Source organism: Pan troglodytes, chromosome 5, assembly GCF_028858775.2.
Source record: "Pan troglodytes isolate AG18354 chromosome 5, NHGRI_mPanTro3-v2.0_pri, whole genome shotgun sequence".
Lineage (NCBI taxonomy): Eukaryota > Metazoa > Chordata > Mammalia > Primates > Hominidae > Pan > Pan troglodytes.
Window position 1 is genome coordinate 136,023,663 of NC_072403.2, and position 19,527 is coordinate 136,043,189.

At 33.7% G+C, this 19,527-nt stretch overlaps 1 protein-coding gene across 6 annotated transcripts in view; it reads left to right on the plus strand.

Annotated features, from left to right (window-relative positions):
* NKAIN2 (sodium/potassium transporting ATPase interacting 2) overlaps positions 1-19,527 on the plus strand; it is a 1,022,574-nt gene that overhangs the window by 341,195 nt on the left and 661,852 nt on the right. The window lies entirely within an intron of this gene.

A 19,527-nucleotide genomic window follows, 5' to 3' on the forward strand; every position in this document is an offset into this window, starting at 1 on the left:
AGTGCGAGTTGAAACAATTACTTTAGAAAACAATTTGGTGCCTACCAGAAGACACAGCAATTGTACTCCCAGGTTTATACCCTAGAGTAACACCTGGTTATAGAAGAATACATGTACACAAATGTTTGTGGAACATTTCTCATGATAGCAAATAAAATCAGTTCACATTAGCATGAATAACCTGTGTTATATTCACACTGTAGAATATTATTATTCATTAGAAATGAATAAACACACTCATATCTACATGGATGAATCCCACAAGCCAAATATTGACCACAAACACAAATCACAAAAAATACATTATGATTCCCCTTATAAAAATATTAAATCTGGCAAAACTAAATGCATACTGTTTAGGAATACATATGTAAGTGAAAGAAAACTATTGAGGAAAGCAAGGGAAATTATAAAATTCAGGAATATGTTTCAGAGAAAAGAAAGTAATGCTATTGGGGAGGAGGCGTGGAGGCTTCAAAGGCATGTTAGTGTTTCATCTCCTAAACTGGGTGATAGTTACAACAGAGTTATTAAACTTTAAACTCTTAATATATTACATCTGTTTTTTGAATGATGTATTTTACAATGAAAAGTACCATTGTCATTCAATTATGTGTTTTCTCTGGTAATACTTGTGCTTGCACTGATTTTAGTACATGTGCACTGCACTATTTTACCTCCTTTATTATGATAACACATTACCACAGCATGGGGCATGCTGCGGACTTTTAGAAAATATTCTGATTTTTCCCAGCACATTGTGTATTCATTCAGGATACACTGGAAAGCGTGACATTCTGATCCATCATTATGAGTGTTCAGGTCATCCCTCACTAACCTTAGAAGAGTAAACAACACTGATTGCACACATGGGTGCTGCAGTTTTGCTCTTGACCCGTGGTTGTTAAGGATCATTTCTAGAGAACAGTCTCCACCATACATGAGCAAGTTGCAAATATGGAACTGGAAGAAAAAAAAATCCACACAGAATAGAAATAAGATCCAATTTCTGCCTAGAACAAAAGAGATAAAAAGACTAAAATACATGCTCAGATGAAAGGTTCATTTTTCCAATACGATTCTCAGAGAACCTTGAGAGTTGATTAAACAGCCTTATATGTTTTGCAATTTAATTAGGTAATGTCTTCAACAAAAAAAAAGCCCACGAAAAAACAAAAACAAAAAAACTGAATTTGTCAAAGAAAAATGCTATCAAAGTGACTTTTTTATTAACTCTGATAGTTTTGAAACATCTCCAGCTGATACGTGTTTGCTGTGGAAGCTTGTTCATTTTGCCTCCACAAGCTACTTCTTTTAATCTTTCTGTTTAATTGGCCATTGCTTGCACTAGTAAAGCTATCAGTAGGAGGATATTTTGAAGTAATGGAATGCTTAAATCTCAGCTTTGTTTCTTTTTTATATAAAGGGCCAGGACCATGGATATTTAGAGTATAAAAACTTCCCCTCCCATCTTAAAAACGGGTAGTCCTCATCCCTGGTCATGGCTTTTCTTCTCTCTTTAGTTTCCACTGCAGTCCCTCTATATATTAGTTAATACATTATTTGATATAGGTATTCTATAATCATTCATTTCTTTAATTCCTTTCTGCAAATAAGTTTCCTTCTGCCCATATATATTTGAGTAAAGATTTTCATTATTTCATTTATTTTTTTTAAACATTCAGGAAACCTCTATTAGACGTATTTTTCTTGTTCAAGAAATTATGAGATGTAGCATTAGATTGCACTTTTGTGATTACTATTTTAACATTTTAAATAGCTTTATTTGAAAAAATGCAAATAATAAAATCAATTCTTTTTAACTTATAGAATTTGGTGGTTTTTTAGTATATTTACAAAGTTGTGCAACCATTATCACAGTCCAAATGTAGAACATTTCATCAAAAAGAAACTCCATCTCCATTAACATTCCTTCCCTATCTCCCCCCCCACCAACCCCTGGCAACTACTGATTTACAGTTCTGTCTCTTCATATTTGCCTATCTGGACATTTCATATGAATGTAAACATACAATAAGTGGTCTTTAGTTTTTGTTTTTTGACTATTTTTTCTTCTTAAAAAAACTGACCTCCAGTCCTGCAGATCAATATGTGGTGTTTGGGACTGGCTTCTTACATTTAGCATGACATTTTGAAAATTCATGTTATAGCATGCCTCATTACTTTATTTCTTTTCATTATAGAATAATATTTCATTGTATGAATGTGCCGTAGTTTGTTTTTGCATTCATCAGTTGATGAACATTTGAGTTTTCCCAATTTTTGGCCATCATGAATAATTTTTCTAGGAATATTATGTATAACTTTTTCATGTGTTTTTATTTAGTTTTGGATTTATAACTAGGATGAGATTGCTATGGCAACTGTGTTTAACAATTTGAGAAGCTGCTAAGCTGTTTTCTGAAGTGACTGCATTATATTGCCTTTCCACCAACAGCATTGAGAGTAAGGGTTCAGTTTCTCTATACCCTCACCAACACTTGTTATTGTCTGTTATTTTTATTATAGCCAAACTAGTAGGTGTGAAATGGTATCTTATCATTTTGATTTGCATTTCCCTGACAATTCAAGATGTTGATCATTCTTTAACATTCTTGTAATCCATTTGGTTATCTCCTTTGGAGAAACGTCTATTTAAATCCTTTTCCCACTTAAAAAAAAAAGGTTATTTTTATTTTCATTATTGAATTGTAAGGGTGTTTTATATATTCTGAATATAAAGCCTTTGGCAGATAGGTGATTTGCAAATAGTTTCATTCTGTATGTTGGCTTTTTACTTTCTTGATGGTACCAATTGCAGCACAAAATTTTATCCATTTTTTTTCTTTTGTCACGTGTACTTTTAGTGCTGTAATTAAGAAACCATTGCCTAAACCAAGATCACAAAGATTTGCTCCCATGCATTTTTCTAAGAGATTATAGTTTTAGCTCTTACATTTAGGACTATGATCCATTTTGAGTTAATGTTTTGTTTATGGTGAGAGGTCCTGGTCTAACTGCATTTATTTGCATATAGATACCCAGCTGTTCGAGAACCATTTGTTAAAAAGACTGTTCTGTCCCCATTGGATTATAGTATGCTTGTTGAAAATCAGTTAACCATAAATGTAAGGGTTTATTTCTGAACTCTTGATTTAATTCCATTAATATCTATATCTAGCCTTATACCAGTACCACATGATTGTAATGACTGTAATGATTGTAATGGCTTTGCAGAAATTTGGAAATCAGGAAATGTACATACCCTGATTTTGTTCTTTTTTGCTGGGTCTGTCCTGCAGACCCTGGCTGATGGATGAAATGAGTACTCAGACACAGGTATGCAGTGTAAGAGCAGTTAGGTGACTGCCTGGCTCTAGTGGCCAGACAGCAGCCCCTAGAAGCTGGAGCTGCTTGCTTTTATTCAGTGCGGGCACAATGCCAAAAACCTGGAGCCAACACAACCTGTAGGTAATTAAAATTTATTGTTCCCCTTTCGGTGAAGGTCAGGGGCATGGATGATCAAAGGTCAGTTCCTGGTCAACATAAGTAAACAAGCCTGTTTAAAATAAATTCCCCCACCCTCCCTTGTACCTACTCCTTGCGCTCTGCCTCAGGGTTATAGAATAGGTGTCTTCAGCTATTCTCCCCCCTGGGCTCTGCAGAACCTTCCGACCTTTCAGAAGGTTTGCATCCTTTCCCTATAGTTTTTCCAACCACTGTGACAGATCCCCCACACTTTTTCAAAATTGTTTTGGCTATTATCGGTTTCTTGTCAGAAATATTTTTTAATCAAGTTTCCAGTTATATTTGTTTTTGTGAAAGTTTTTGGTTAAAAAAATGCTATCAAAACTAATGTATTGAAAAGAAAGTCTCCTTCCCACTCCAAAACCTCAGACATATCTGTTCACTAAGAACTGCTAAAAAACAATATGTCATTCAATAAATTATACATGCATGTATTATTTTATAAATATTTTATTTTACAAACATTTCTATAGTTTGCCTTATACATTACTGATATTACCTGGTGCTCATGCCACATCCTATTCATTAATCTGTCTAAATGATTGAATAGAATTCCATTGTAATGATGAATTACAATTTATTTAACCAGTTCCCTAATGATTAATATTTAGGTTAATTATGATTTTTTGCTATTATACTCAATTCTGTATGAAAATCTTTTGTGCATTTATTTTTATATTTGTGAAAGCATATCTGTAATGTTGGTCCCTAGAAATTGAATTCCTATGTCAAATATAAGGGGATTTTACATTTTTAAGCACACAGACAAACTACACTCCGGGAAGCCTTCAAGAACTTACAAACTTAGAACAATTTTTCTACATCCTTATTAACCCTGTGTGTTATCAAATTGTGTTGATAATTGTGAATTGGTAGATGTAAAAACATTATATTTGTCTGGATATATGTATAATAGTGAATGAAAATTGAGCATTTAAAATGTTTGTAAGTATCATTTGTAATTGTTTTTCTGTAAAATCCTTATTCTTCTTTGTTCATATTTCTATTTGAATAATGGCATTATTGAATTGAAACTATTTGTTCATATTGAAATAAACCCTTTGTCATGTTTCTTTTACTTAATCAGCATAAAGTCTCTGATGGGATCTTCATATCATTCCTAACAGAAGATTGATTACCCATGTATATTTGACCAGGGTTGGGTGGGAGCAAAGGGAAGAAAACTTTTATCATCTAGTATAACAAAACAAAAGATATACAATTCATACATAGTATTTCAATATGAATTTAATTCATTTTACATGACTTATTTTATTGAAGGTATAAATTACATATAATGATGAACACAAATCAGAAGTATACAACAGATCCATTTAAATAAGCGTAAATGCCCAAATAACAACTTCCCATATCAAGATTCACAGTTATTTTAGATCCTCCTTTCTCCCTTCCATGTATATGGACTCTTGGATGCATATGTGGTTTTTTTCCAGTGTGAGTGTATGATAACACTGCTACAAACACTTACGTGTCTGTCTTTTGGTGGACATATGAACTAATTTCTTATGGTTGTCTATGTATAACAAGTGTAATTGCTAGGTCACAGAGAGTGCATATTTTTTTGTGAGTAGAAAATGCCAACAAATTTCTGAAAGTACACCCCACAAGCAATGTGTGAGATTTCCGGTTGTCAGCATCTTGATATTATCTTTCATGAAGTACTTGTACAAAATTTACTAACTTTTTAAATAGGGTTGACTACATATTAATTTATAGGAATTTAAAAATGTATTTATATATGCTAGATACAACTCTTTATATTTTTTCTATACTGCCTTTTTCATACACTATCTCTTGAATAATAGATATATTTACTTTTAATGAAGTCCAACTGATCCTCCTTTTTATATTTTACTTATTCTGTTTATAAAATCCTTGCTTTCTCAATGCCATGGAGATAGTTTCCTATATTTTACCCTAGAAAACTTATTACCTTATTTTTCACATTTAAATTTATGATCTATCTCAAATTATTTGTGTATGCATGTGCGGTGTGAGATAGGGTTTTGTATTCCCATACAGATGTCCAGTTGATCCAAAATATTATATTGAAAAAACCCCTCTTTTGCCACTGAATTGTTGTGACACATTTGTCGTAATTACAGTTAATAATAATTGTAAAAGTCAAATTCTAGTTTCTCTATTCTGTTTCATTAGTCTAATTGTGAATTTTTGCACCAGTATGCATGATCTAATTAATACAGTTTCACAATAAGTCTTGAAACCTGGTAGTGTATGTCTTGCAGCTATATTTTTCTCTTTAAAGATTGCCATGGGGAAATGCAAATCAAAACAATAAATAATAATGAGATATCATTTCACTCCAGTTAGAATAACTACTATCAAAAAGACAGAAAATAACAAGTGTTGATGAGGATACAAAATAAAGGGAAATACTTGTACATGTTTGGTAGGAATATAAAGTAGTACAGCCACTATGGGAAACAATATGGAGGTTCTTCAAAAAACTGGAAATAGAATTACCGTATGATCCACCAATCCAACTGCTAGGTATATATCCACAAGAACGAAAATCAATATATTGAAGAGATCATTGCACTCTTGTGTTTGAGTACTTCACAGTGGGCAAGATAGGGGCTCAACCTAAGTATCTGTCAGTGGATGAATGGAAATAGAAAATTTGGCATATATGCACAATAAAATAGTGTTTGGCCATTCAGAAATGAAATTTTGCCACTTGCAACATGGATGGAACTGGAGGATGTTTTGTTAAGTGAAATAAACTAAGCAGAGAAAGATGAATATTATATGTTCTCACATGTAAATGGGAGCTAAAAAAAAGTACATCTCTTGCAGTTAGCATAATGGTGGTTGACTGAGGCTGGGAAGGGAAGAAGAGAGGGAAGATGGGGAGAAGTTTGTCAATGCATACAAAAATACAGTTAGATAGAAGGAATAAGTACTAGTATTCAACAGTATAGTAGGAAAATAACAGTTAACAATAATTTTTGTATATTTCAAAATAGCTAGAGGAGAAGAAAATGCACACAACACCAAAAAAGATAAATGTTGAGGTGATAGATATTCCGATTACCCTGATTTTATTATTACAAATTCTATCTATGTATCAAAATATCACATGCAACCCCAAAATGCATCAACTATCATATATCAATTAAAAAATATAAAAAGCAGATCTCTATGGATAGTGTAGATTCTTTGAGTTTCTACATCAATTTTAGAATTCTATGTTTGATTTCTATAATAACAAAAACTGCAACTACAATAGCAACAATATAACTGATATTTTGGTTGGAATAGCATTGAATTTATAGATAATTTGAGGGATAATTAACTTTTAACATTATCTAGTATTGAATTCATGAAAATATCATATACTTCTACTTATTAAATCTTCTTTCAGTCCTTCCAGGAAGCATTTTGTAATTTTCAGTGTTGTAGTCTTGCACATATTCCATTACGCTTTTTCCCCAAATATGTGACATTTTGGTCTCTTTCATCTCGATATTTTTCTTTAATTTCTCAATAATTTGTTTCTAGAATATGAATATGCTGTGTATTTTTGTTTATTGACCTTGTTTTCAGTGACTTCATTAAATTCACTTAATTATAATTGTTTATAGGTCCCTTTGCAAATAAAATTAGTTTTCCCTTTTATATTAAATTTTTATGCTTTATATTTCTTTTTCCTAAATTATTGCACTGATTAAAACCTGCAACATAATGTTACATAAATATAATGAGAGTGGGTACTTGTTTTCTTTCCAACTTCAGATGGAAAGCATTCATATGTTATCTATTCCTTTTTTTTTTTGTGGTTATTTCTTATCATACTGAAGAAGTTCCCTTCCATTTCTGATATTCTAAGAGTCTTTAGCATGATTGGGTGTTGAATTTTATCAAATAATTTTTCTACAACAACTGAAATAATTATGATTTTTTTCTTTTACTCTGGTGATTTTGTAAATTATATTGACACGGTGAATTATATTGATTGATTTTTCAAATGTTAAACAAATTTTACAGTTGAGGACTAAATACCTCTTGATTATGATCTAGCACCATTTTTCCAAGTAAGTTATATGAAGTATAAAATGTTTACTTTGATGATAAATATGAATACTTAATTTGAATGATATCACTGGATATGTATCAAAGAAATGTTTCTCAAGTCATGAGACTGTAAAACTTCTCTGTCACTCAGTTCTGTTCATAGCCATGCTTACTTCCTTTCATAAGCAATGTAAGGTTTTTTCCTTGACAGATATTATTTGTCTGTTTGAGACATTTCAGATATTCACATACTTGAAAGAGAAGTCACCTGATATTAAGTTAAGTAGATAACTTAGCTTCTTACTGATGCTACGAAGACTTTTCTATTTTCCCTTTCCTAAGAAAATTATACTGCAACTTTGTGACTCTTTTTTATGTACGTATTCTAGCCCACCTTAACTCTAACTCTTTCTTTAAATGAAAATCGTATATATTTAAAGTGTAAGCTAGGTGATTATTTTGCTCCTTTTTAAGGCTTAAAGTGAGTATTAATTACCACTGACAAATGTTTCTTGAGTATACAGAGCACCACTGAATTGTGTTCTTCTTATTTAATGCCAAATTCTAGGACCTTCTTGGAAATCACATTCTTAACTGAAAAGAAAACCTGACAGGTAATAATATTTGTCAGATAACAATATACAAAAACAAAAATATTCCAAGTAAATACAAAAATAAATATTCCAAATGATTTATGACAAGGTGATAGACATAAAAGTATTAATTGAGAGATATATATGAAAATGTGATTTTTAATCAGAGTTATAAATTATCAATGTACAATACCTTGCCACATGGCAGGAAAAGAATTGTTTTAGATATGAATAGGTGAAACTGCATGATGGGCTATGAGTTATGGCATTTCAAAATTGCTGATTGACCTAGATTAGAAGCTATTTGAATTTAAGCCACTAGGATGTGTGATATTTTTGAGAATGAGTTTTCTTTTTTTATTAATTCTAGTTATCCCAACATCAAGCATGGTATCTGGATGATTGCTTTAAAAATGTTGTTAAAAGATACAAAATTACATCTAGATGGAAAGAATAAAACTTTGGCCTTCCATAGCACTGTAAGATGACTCTAGTTAACATTAATATATAGCTTCAAACAGCTAGAAGGAGGATATTGAATGTTCCCAACACAAAGAAATGATAAGTGTTCAAGATGGATATGCTAATTGCCCTGATCTGATCGCTGTACATCATATGTATCAAAACATTACTGTGTACCCCATAAATATGTATAATTATTATATGTCAATTAAAAAGAAAAAAATTTAAATGTTGAATGAGGTAAAGAATGAACAGGCCAATGAAGGAAGAGCTTGGAATTTAGGGGAAATCAGGAAATGGCAAAAATGAGAGTCTTATTCAGGATAGATGATGAAAACATATGTGTATAATATATGCTATCTTTTTTTTTTTTTTTTTTTTGCTATTCTGTGTGTGCCAGAGAGGCAATTTTGATATAACAATTCCATGATATGGAGATAAATGGAAAAAAAATCTGAAGGAAATTAAGAAGCAGATTATGCTGCTGAATTCTGAATTTGGGGAACTGACACATGATGGTAATAGATAATTGACGTATAGTGAATGGAAGAATATTAAAGCTGATGTTTTTAAGGGTACAAGGAAATGGGCATAAATGAAAAGATAAATGGTGTGATCTCATTTCATATTCTTCGTTTCCTTGGTTTTAAATTGCACCTTAAGGTCCTTTGAATAGGGCTATAGTAACAACGGGAAGCCCAGAGATGCAAATGCTGGGAAGACAGAGAACGGAAAAAAAAAAAAAAGGGATACTAGGCCCCATTATACCTCCACCTTACATCAAGTTTGGTAGGTAAGTGCAGTGAAGGGAGGTAGAGTTGCTTTTGAATAGGAGTAAAGGTTATTTTTGAAAAGATGTGCATTCTGAGCTAGGGGTGACTTTTAATTGGGAGAAATGTTTGATTTTAGACACTTAAGGGGGCCAGGATGGAGATGAGGGAACAGAAAGCAGGTCACTAGATACTTATGGATGACTAAGGTTTAAGGGAGAGCAGTAAGTGGAATGGACTATATGTTTCTTTTAATTTATGCAGTTTTTACCAGAGTAGAGGAGGTGGGCTTTAAAATTGGTTTCGATGATACACGCATGTGTAGATATTTATTGAGCACCTTCCCTAGATACAGCTATCCTACATACCAGGATTTCAGCAGTGAGAAAGGCAGACAAGTTAAGGGCTACTGTAGGAAGGGTGCTCAAGGGAGTCACGTCTGAAGCAGGAGGAGTCAGTCATATAGCCATCTGGGGAAAGAGTGTGTCAGGAAAGGAAACACCAAGTTCAAGAGCACTAAGGTATTGTTTAGAAATGGAAAGAAGTTCAGTGTATCTGAAACATAGAGTGGGAGGATCATCACACGGCACAAGTTTGCAGAGCTGAGCAAGGCACAGACAGACTGGAAAGAGTTGAAAATCTACTTAACACCAAGGAGAAAATTGTTGGAAGTCTCTAATCAAGAAAGTGAAAAAATCTCGCTTTATATTTTTAAACATCACCCGACTGCCTTGTGGAGAATGGACTATAAGAAAGCAGAAATGAAAGCAGGAATTTAGGTAATTACAGGAGTACACATGAGAAAAAATGATGACCTGTGGCTGGGCACAGTGGCTCACCCCTGTAATCCCAGCACTTTGGGAGGCCAGGCAGGTGGAACACTTGAGGTCAGGAGTTCCAGACCAGCCTGGCCAACATGGTAAAACCCCGTCTTTACTAAAAATACAAAAATTAACGTGGTGTGGTGGTGCACATCTGTAGTTCCAGCTACTTGGGAGGCTAAGCCAGGAGAATTGCTTGAACCCGGGAGGCAGAGGTTGCAGTGAGCCGAGATCGAGCCACTGCACTCTGGCCTGGGTGGCAGAGTGAGACTCTGTCTCAAAAAAAAAAAAAAAAAGGTGACCTAACCAAAGCAGTAACAGAAAACATGGAGACACAGAGATATTCTTGGGATACATACTGGAGATATACCCTGAAATTAATTATGTATGGGACACGGTGGGAGGTGTGTCATAATGGACACACACACACACACACAGCATGCTTCTTCCTATGTTCTTATTTACTGTATACTGATAGTTTGGTTATATATTAAGGTTTTTTATGCTGCTTACCAATTATTTTACTTTCCTTCTTTATTTTCTGTGTGTGGTAAATTTATTGTCTGACATTGTTCACAAATTTAAAAAGTAATCCTATAAGAGGTAGCGCTATTGCTTTATTTTGAAACATGGTGAAGTTGTTTTCACATTGACCTGGGAGCCATTGTTGAAATTTAAAAACCTCAACCTCTCATAACCGACATCTCTGTGAAGGGCCAAGGATCACTGACACATGATTGCATACGTTGTCAACTCTTCTCCCTTGAGTATCTTATTTACTCTATTTTTGATCATGTATGTATGCTTTTTAAACTTTCCCATTAAGTGGCTCTAACACTCAGCCTTTTGAGATTTAATTTGTTTTATTTTCAACAAGCTAAAAGGATTGTCATTCTCTTAGATTGTTTATGTTAATCTCATTAATGTAAATGAAAGTTAAACTAATGGGGAGGATTGTTTCTTTTTTTAAAGCTATGATTTCCTTCTGGTAGTTACTATTTTATGTTAATGCATACACCTGCTTATCTTTTTAAAGTGAGACTAAGCACTGACAACAAATTTAATTAAAGATGAAAGTGATCTATTTGTGTCCACATTTACTCAACCTGCTTACATTTGCAGTTTTGTGCAAAAGTCTAAATATCAAAATTTCTATTACTGAAACCAATATGAAGAATTTATTGTATATTTTTTCTACTTATATTAGTTTGTTAGGACTGCCATAATAAAATACTATAGGTTGAGTGGCTTAAACAACAACAATTTATTTTCTCACAGTTCTGGAGGATAAAAGTCCAATGTCAAAGTGCCAGCAGGGCAGTTTTCTTCTGAGGCCTCTCTGCTTGGCTTGCAGACTGCTGCCTTTTTCCTTTGTTCTTTCTCTTCTTATGCATCCCTGGTGTCGCTGTGTGTCCTACTCACCTCTTCTTATAAGGATGCTAGTTATATAGGATTAGGACCTTAGTGTCCTCATTTTAACTTAATTACTTCTGTAAAGGCCCTGTCTCTGAACATAGTCACTCTGTCATACCAGGGGTTAGAGTTTCCACATGTGGATTTTGTGGGGATGTAATTCAGACCATAATAACACGGAAAAGTGGAATGAAGCAAATTAAAAGTATGACAGTATGCCAGAAAATTGTGTGGAATCAGACTAGACTGATCAGGGCCAGAATGCTATTTTATTGTATGTTACTAAAATCTGTAAAGTTCTGCAATGAGGTGGAAGAAGTTTGGCACTCATCTTCAAATGATGACATTCACTATTTATCCCCTGCCTATCCCGACACACAGAGCACCTTGGAATTTAACTGCAAGCCCCAGCTTGGTACTTAAATCCCCTTGACGAATGAAGACCCTGCAATGAGGAGTGATAAGAGACATCCAGTTAGACAAAACAAAACTTAATTTCACTCTGCATTTATAGTCCAGAACCCTTTTCTATTTGCCAAGTTGTCACATTATGTAGATCTAGCCCATCAGATAAAATTGTAGGAGCTTTTCTTATAGTAAGTATCCAACACATGGCCTGTGTTTGAAAAACGTTTGCTTTCGGAGTCACAGAGACCTGATTATCTCCCAGCCGTGCCACGTAATGTTAGACATCAGCTTGCTCATCGATGACACCCTCATAAGATTTTGGTGGAGATTAATCACTATGACATAGATGTAATGCTGACACACGTATGCATACTTCATAGATTTTAGGGCAATTAGAATGCAAGGGTATGGTAGACTGTCTTTTACTCAATTAGTCACTCACTTCCATATTTGTTTCTCTATACATTTCCATATTTGTTTCTCCATCAACCTTACAATAATATGAATGAGCCTCACATTTTTCTAGAGATATGGGTTCAGTGTTCCAGAGGTCTTCAGAATTTTATTTTTTAGTTTTGTCCTAATGCCAGTATATGCAAACACTGATGGATTAACATCTTTATGTTTTAATCATTTATTGCTATTACCAAAGGAAAATTATTTTGATTGTGATGGGGTATGGTAAAACCACTCAGGGACTCTCAAACCTGAAACAACTAGTATTTGTACTGGTGGCTTATATTGTGCATTTTTTGTCCGTTATTCTCAGAAATGACTGCCCTCAGAATGTAACATGTACTTGAAATTAAAAACCTCACCCTCTGCCTTCTTAGATATAAAATTTCTCTGTATGTATTGATTAGGAATTGGAGCATTTTTACTCAAAGTTTTAACTTATACTAAATGTGATGTCTTTGAAAGGACTGTTGGAAGTTAAACCTTATATTAGTCCATTCTTGCATTACTATAAAGACAAAGAAAACTAAATTATATCCGAGTGCAATAGTGAACTGACCTGTTGGTGTCAGAATAGTGGAATCATCAAAAAGGAGGAACTAGGAAACAAAGGATTTGAAGTGGCCTCAGAAACCCAAGCACAAGAGGCTACTTTTGCATGCCAAATGCCAGTTATGTAGATACAGCCAATACCAAAGTGTGCATATGGAAGAAAAATATAAATAAACCTGACCATGAAATACAGACAGCCATATTCTGAGCTGCAAACTAAATGAAGGCCTTGGTGATGGGAGAAAAATATTCGATGTTCTACAGCCAGCCAGTGTTTGCCCTCCCTCTTTTCTTACTACTCCTTTCTTGTTTTTGAAGGCATCATGTGAGTTGGGAATTGGCAAAAAAGCTTATTCTGAGTAAAGCAATGCCAGTTATTTGGCAGATGGAAGATGTTGGATAAACCCTAGCTTACAGATCCTCCCAGAGTACAATCGGGAAAAGAGCTTTCCTTCCAGATAATATACCTAGAGAGAAATCTGTTCAATTGGGTGAGGCGATCTACAGTGAAAAAGGGACAGAGCTAGAGGGTAGGAAAATTTTCCCCTCACTTTATCTATACAGCAGTCTTTCCTTTTTCTCACTAAGCACTAACAGCAGCAAACTATTCTCAATGCCACTCTCATCCCCAAGCTAAGATCCAATAGCTTGCAAGTGCACTTTCTGTATTGCAGGCTGTCAAGAGGGTCCAAGAGTAATTCTACCAGTAAAAACGTATTCAGGTTTTCCTTGAAAGAGCTGTATGTGGGAACAACCGTATTTTCTACATTAAATTTATGCACCATTATATGCTACATACTGTATGTATATATAGATGTATATGAAAATGGACCTGCAAAAATATTTCTAAATTCATGTGCAAGTTAAATATTTAACATATGTTTTGCATATATTCAGCTACTAAAATGATCTAAATTTAATTAAGTAAAACACTAATTTTTCATGAAAGGTTGATTTAACAGAAAGTGATAAAATGAATAATCTGTCAAAAGGATAGCAAATTTTATTATTATGATCCTAAACTACCAAACCTAGAAATTTCATATTCAAGAGAAGGGTGATTTATGAAGGTGTAAATATGCATGTATTAAAAATGTTTTATTTTTTTCGAATATCTGAAATCCCAAATTTATAATCAAACTACAATGAAATTTTAGTGATATATGTGAGATATCTGCTTTTCCATAGGAGTTTCCCATGAACACATGAAAACTCCTTTGTTTTAAATTTCAAGATCCAAATATTCTGTGGTAAAAGTTGCTCAGTGATGCCTTCTTAGATATAAAATTTCTATATATATAGATTGTGAACTGGAGCATTTTTATTCAAAGTTTTAACTTACACTAAATGTGACTGTCTTTGAAAGGACTGTTGAAAGTTAGACCTTATATTAGTCCACTTTTGCATTGCTATAAATAAATACTTGAGACTGGGTAATTTATAAGAAAAGAGGTTTAATGACTCACGTTCTGCCTGCTGTACAGGAAGCAATGTGGCTTCTGCTTCTGAGGAGGCCTCAGGAAGCTTACAGTCATGGTGGAAGGCAAAGGAGAAACAGGCATGTCTTACATGGCAGGAGCAGGACTAAGAGAGTGATGAGGTGAGGTGCTACACACTTTTGAACAACCAGAGCTCATGAGAACTCACTGTCACAAGAACAGCACCAAGGTATAAATCTGCCCCCATGATTCAAACACCTCACACTAGGCCCCACCTCCAGCACTGGGGATTACAATTTGACATGAGATTTGGTCAAGGACACAGATCCAAACCATATCAGGCATATATTGTTATTATCATATCAATAAAACATGAATCTGAAGGCAAGCTGATTTTATCTTTTAAAATTACATTAACACTATTTAGTAACAATACTCATCAGAAATAGCAATGACACCACAATTCCTCCTTTACAAGTTGACACCTAAAGTTTATGTTCATTGAAATGCTGAAAAATGAGCATGCATAAGACATTATAAGGGTGCAGAAACTTTCAAAACATGACTTTGTGTTTTAGATTTTAAAATTATTTGATACCACATGTTCTCACTTATAAGTGGGAGCTAAACATTGAGTACTTGTAGACATAAAGATGGCAACAATATACATTGAGGACTACTGGAGAGGGGAAGGAGGGAGGCGGAAACGATTGAAAAACTGTTGAGTACTATGCTCACTACCTGGGTGACGGGATCATTCATACCCCAAACCTCAGCATCACACCATATACTCATGTAACAAACCTCCATGTACCCCTGAATCTGAAGTAACAGTTGAAATTCTAAAAAATAAATAAAATAAAATAATGAAAAATAAAATAAGATTATTTGAAGTTTAACAGGGATTCTAAGTTTGTTCGAATAGCTTTAGAAAAGAAATTATTTCTAAGTTTTCTTTTATTTCTGGGGAAAGTCAGAGAGACCTGATGTTAAATCTAGTTGTATCACTCATTTGATTTCAGGCAGGTCAGGTCGTTCTTAAGCATCAGTGCCCTTGGTGGTGAAAGAGAGATATGAGTGTATACCTGCAGGGTTATGTAAGAATCAGTTGACATGACATACACCTAAGTACCAACACACATAGTATGCGCTCCATAGGAATAAGGACTATTAGACTGGTATGATGGAAGACTTCTTCCTTCTACTCAAGTTATTATCCACTTTTCATCCAGTTGTCCCTAGATCTTTCTATTTTTGTAACAGTTAACAGACAATCATTGAATGAGATGGTATTAAATGTAAATGGAGTTTTGTTGGTATTTTTTACCCTACTGATGAGAAAAATTGGCACAGATATGGTACAGCATAGAGGGGATGAACTATACATATGTATAGCAGAGAATGGATCAGAAATTATGCTGGATGACAGCTGTAAATAATTTCTGCACAACTGCGGAGGCTTTATACTTCCAGAATGTTTATGGAATTTGGAATGGTAGACTTCATTTCAAAAGGAGAATCGGTGGTGAATGTTGATCACAAACTCAAACTGCCATAAGACAGGTCACATAAAAGAGAGAAGGAGTCCTAGTGAAAGAAGCCATCAAAGTGGTAGCCAGACAGTGTGAGAGCCAGACATTGCCTGTGACCTGCTAACTTACACCCTTTGGAATAGCATTTAAAGGTATTACTGCTGTGATACCTTTATGTTTCTTATGTGTAAACAGATAATGTGATCATCCTTTCCCATACATGAAGTCTTCTTAAGCAAAGTTCTAATGCATGTGGATTTACTTTTTAAACAGGAATGTTCTTAATTTAGTGTAAATAAATTTTACTATCCGATTCTGTGTGGAAGGTGTATATTATTTAGTTTATAATGTTCTTATTTTCTGATTCTACCCTTATTACACAGTTGCTTCCAGAAAAGTTTATCATATTTATACATCAAATTATGATTTTTTCATCTTTGTACTGTGAATATTGGAACACTAGGTAATGTTTCAGTGTCACATAGTTGATATTCAATATGTATTAATCTATGTGAATTAGAGTAAGTTAGAAATTCAGCCTCTAAATATAAAGGAAAAAGACAGGTGATTTTTTTTTCATCTGAGGAAATAAATATACTGTAGTTAAAAAACAAACTAAAATAAAAGTTGCTGGTAAACATGCTTGAATTATAAGGAACAGTCCTACTTTGTGTGTGTGTGTGTTTGTGAATCTAAAAGATGCCCATAAGAAATGGAATGAAACCATTAAGGCCAATTTTGCAAAAGGCCAACAAGAATGTCTCATTGATATTTTTTTGTTTCCTATACAATATTTTTATTATAGATGTGGAAATGCAGGCATTTTCCACAACTTTCCTCCTAATCTTGAGTTCTCTAAAAATTTCCTCAAATGATATGTTTCTAGACAGCAAAGTATCCCATCATTAGAATTTTTCAGATTTATAACCTATGTAAAATTGTAAGATATTTCATTGGCTTGCAAAAGTCTTTGATGTCCGCATTCTTACTTAATCGCATAGAGCTGTGTTCTATAATTGCAGTATTTTATCTAGTGTTTTCTCTTTGAGGATTTATTGCATTGAAAAAATTTGGTGATATTGAAAGAAATCCAAAGAACAGAAACAGAAATAATTAAAGGAATGAAAAGTGGAAACTGTGAGGGAAGATTAAAGACAGCTGTGTTCATTTAGTTTGGAAAGAGGTAAAAATGATCTTCAGTTATAGGAAAGCTTTAATATGGAAAAGAACAGTTAGTCTCCATTGATACAAACGACGGATTAAGATAATACGAACTGAAACTTGCAGAAAGATGAATAGAGAGCAGGCTGTTACAGACAACCCTGAAGTCATTTGAAGTGAACTGAGTCCTTAGTCTTATTTCCTTGACTGCTCAGTCACCATTGGATAGTCCATATTTGGTTTGCTTTTTAAAAAAAATTTCCATGAATATTTACAAAGTAAGGTATATGAAAAAGTCTTATAAACTAAATAAGTTTTGTGAAAACTCAAAAGTTAGAATTGTAAACAAGATTTTAGCTAATATTTTGGTACATTTATTTAAGTACTTCAAATGAACTTTTCAAATAAACTCTTAATATACTTTCATTTTTTGCCACGGAAAATAGAAAGCCTGGAGTAAAACAGCATATACCCACGTTTCCCAAACTGTGTATTAAAGCGCCCCAGGAAACCATATTAACTCAAATAGGCACCATGGATTATTTTAAATTTTAAGGAAAATAGTGATACTCAACATCTGTTAAACATCACACAGAGTACTTCCTCCAAGTAGTTCACAGATCTAACATTAGAACACAATAGTTTCTTTTGATGATATCACATCGTTGAGAAGCAGAGTTTTCAGTGCTTCCTGTGGTAAAAAGCAAGTACCATGGGGAAATCAGCGTGGAATAGGATATATAGGTGGTGGTGTCTAATTCGATTCCAAGTTTTAAGAAGTTGCACAACATCCAACAGACACATGTTATTAGTAATGTTGATTATGTAAGAGTAAATCTTTTTTTCTTTCAATTTATGTGCATTATTTTTTTCAAATTGCTACTCGGGTAGACCATAAGTATGTTTTAAGTAGCGTGGGCTTAACTATTAAACTGGCGGTCATATTACAAAAAATATTCATGGAGTGCTGTGAAAAATTATAAGGCAAGTGGATCGCCACAAAACCAGAAAATTGAGAGTATTCTTTGTTAATTTGTTTCTTATTTTAAAGTAACAATGTGCATCTTATGTGCTTCACAATATGCTTACATTGGTACAAGTAGGGGTTAGAACAAATCATGGTACATTTGTGACAGAATATTAGGTTTAGAGCCATAACTTGATTGTTCATTTAAATGACTTTCATGGTCAGAGGTTCTTTTTCTAGACAATCTTGTAGGGTTTTAGAAATATTTCTTATTAATTATAACTAATATCTTGTAAAATGTAGATTACTTTATTACTTCTTTAAGGCCCAAAATTTCTTAAGTGATAAAGAGTACTTTAGTGGTAATCTGTGTCTGTGGCTCTTATATTTTTAGTATTGTGAAAAGCATTTATTGTGACTATAAAAATTTTAAACATTTTGAAATATGTGAATATGCCTTGAAATATATTAAGAAGCTTTCTTTAATAATAGTTTTCATAAATTAGAAGTGCACTGTCCCTTGAGGAAAAATTGGAATCACTAATTATGGGCTTAATAAAATGTTGCTAATAGGCAGGAATGGTCAGCCCTGAATTAAAACTTCTACTAGTGAGAAAATATGAATGAATGTAATTCTACATTTTATTCAATTTCCTTTTTTGCTATATTTTCCTAATATACCAGTTTGTTTGAAAATGATGTGTTAGTAAAATATGGCCTCCAACTCTAACAATCATTTTATGTATTTTTTTTATTTTATTTTATTATTATTATACTTTAAGTTTTAGGGTACACGTGCACAATGTGCAGGCTAATTACATATGTATACATGTGCCATGCTGGTGTGCTGCACCCATTAACTCATCATTTAGCATTAGGTGTATCTGCTAATGCTATCCCTCCCCCCTGCCCCTACCCCACAACAGTCCCCAGAGTGTGATGTTCCCCTCCCTGTGACCATGTGATCTCATTGTTCAGTTCCCACCTATGAGTGAGAACATGTGGTGTTTGGTTTTTTGTCCTTGCGATAGTTTACTGAGAATGATGATTTCCAATTTCATCCATGTCCCTACAAAGGACATGAACTCATCAGTTTTTATGGCTGCATAGTATCCCATGGTATATATGTGCCACATTTTCTTAATCCAGTCTATCATTGTTGGACATTTGGGTTGGTTCCAAGTCTTTGCTATTGTGAATAATGCCGCAATAAACATACGTGTGCATGTGTCTTTATAGCAGCATGATTTATAGTCCTTTGGGTACATACCCAGTAATGAGATGGCTGGGTCAAATGGTATTTCTAGTTCTAGATCCCTGAGGAATCGCCACTGACTTCCACAATGGTTGAACTAGTTTACAGTCCCAC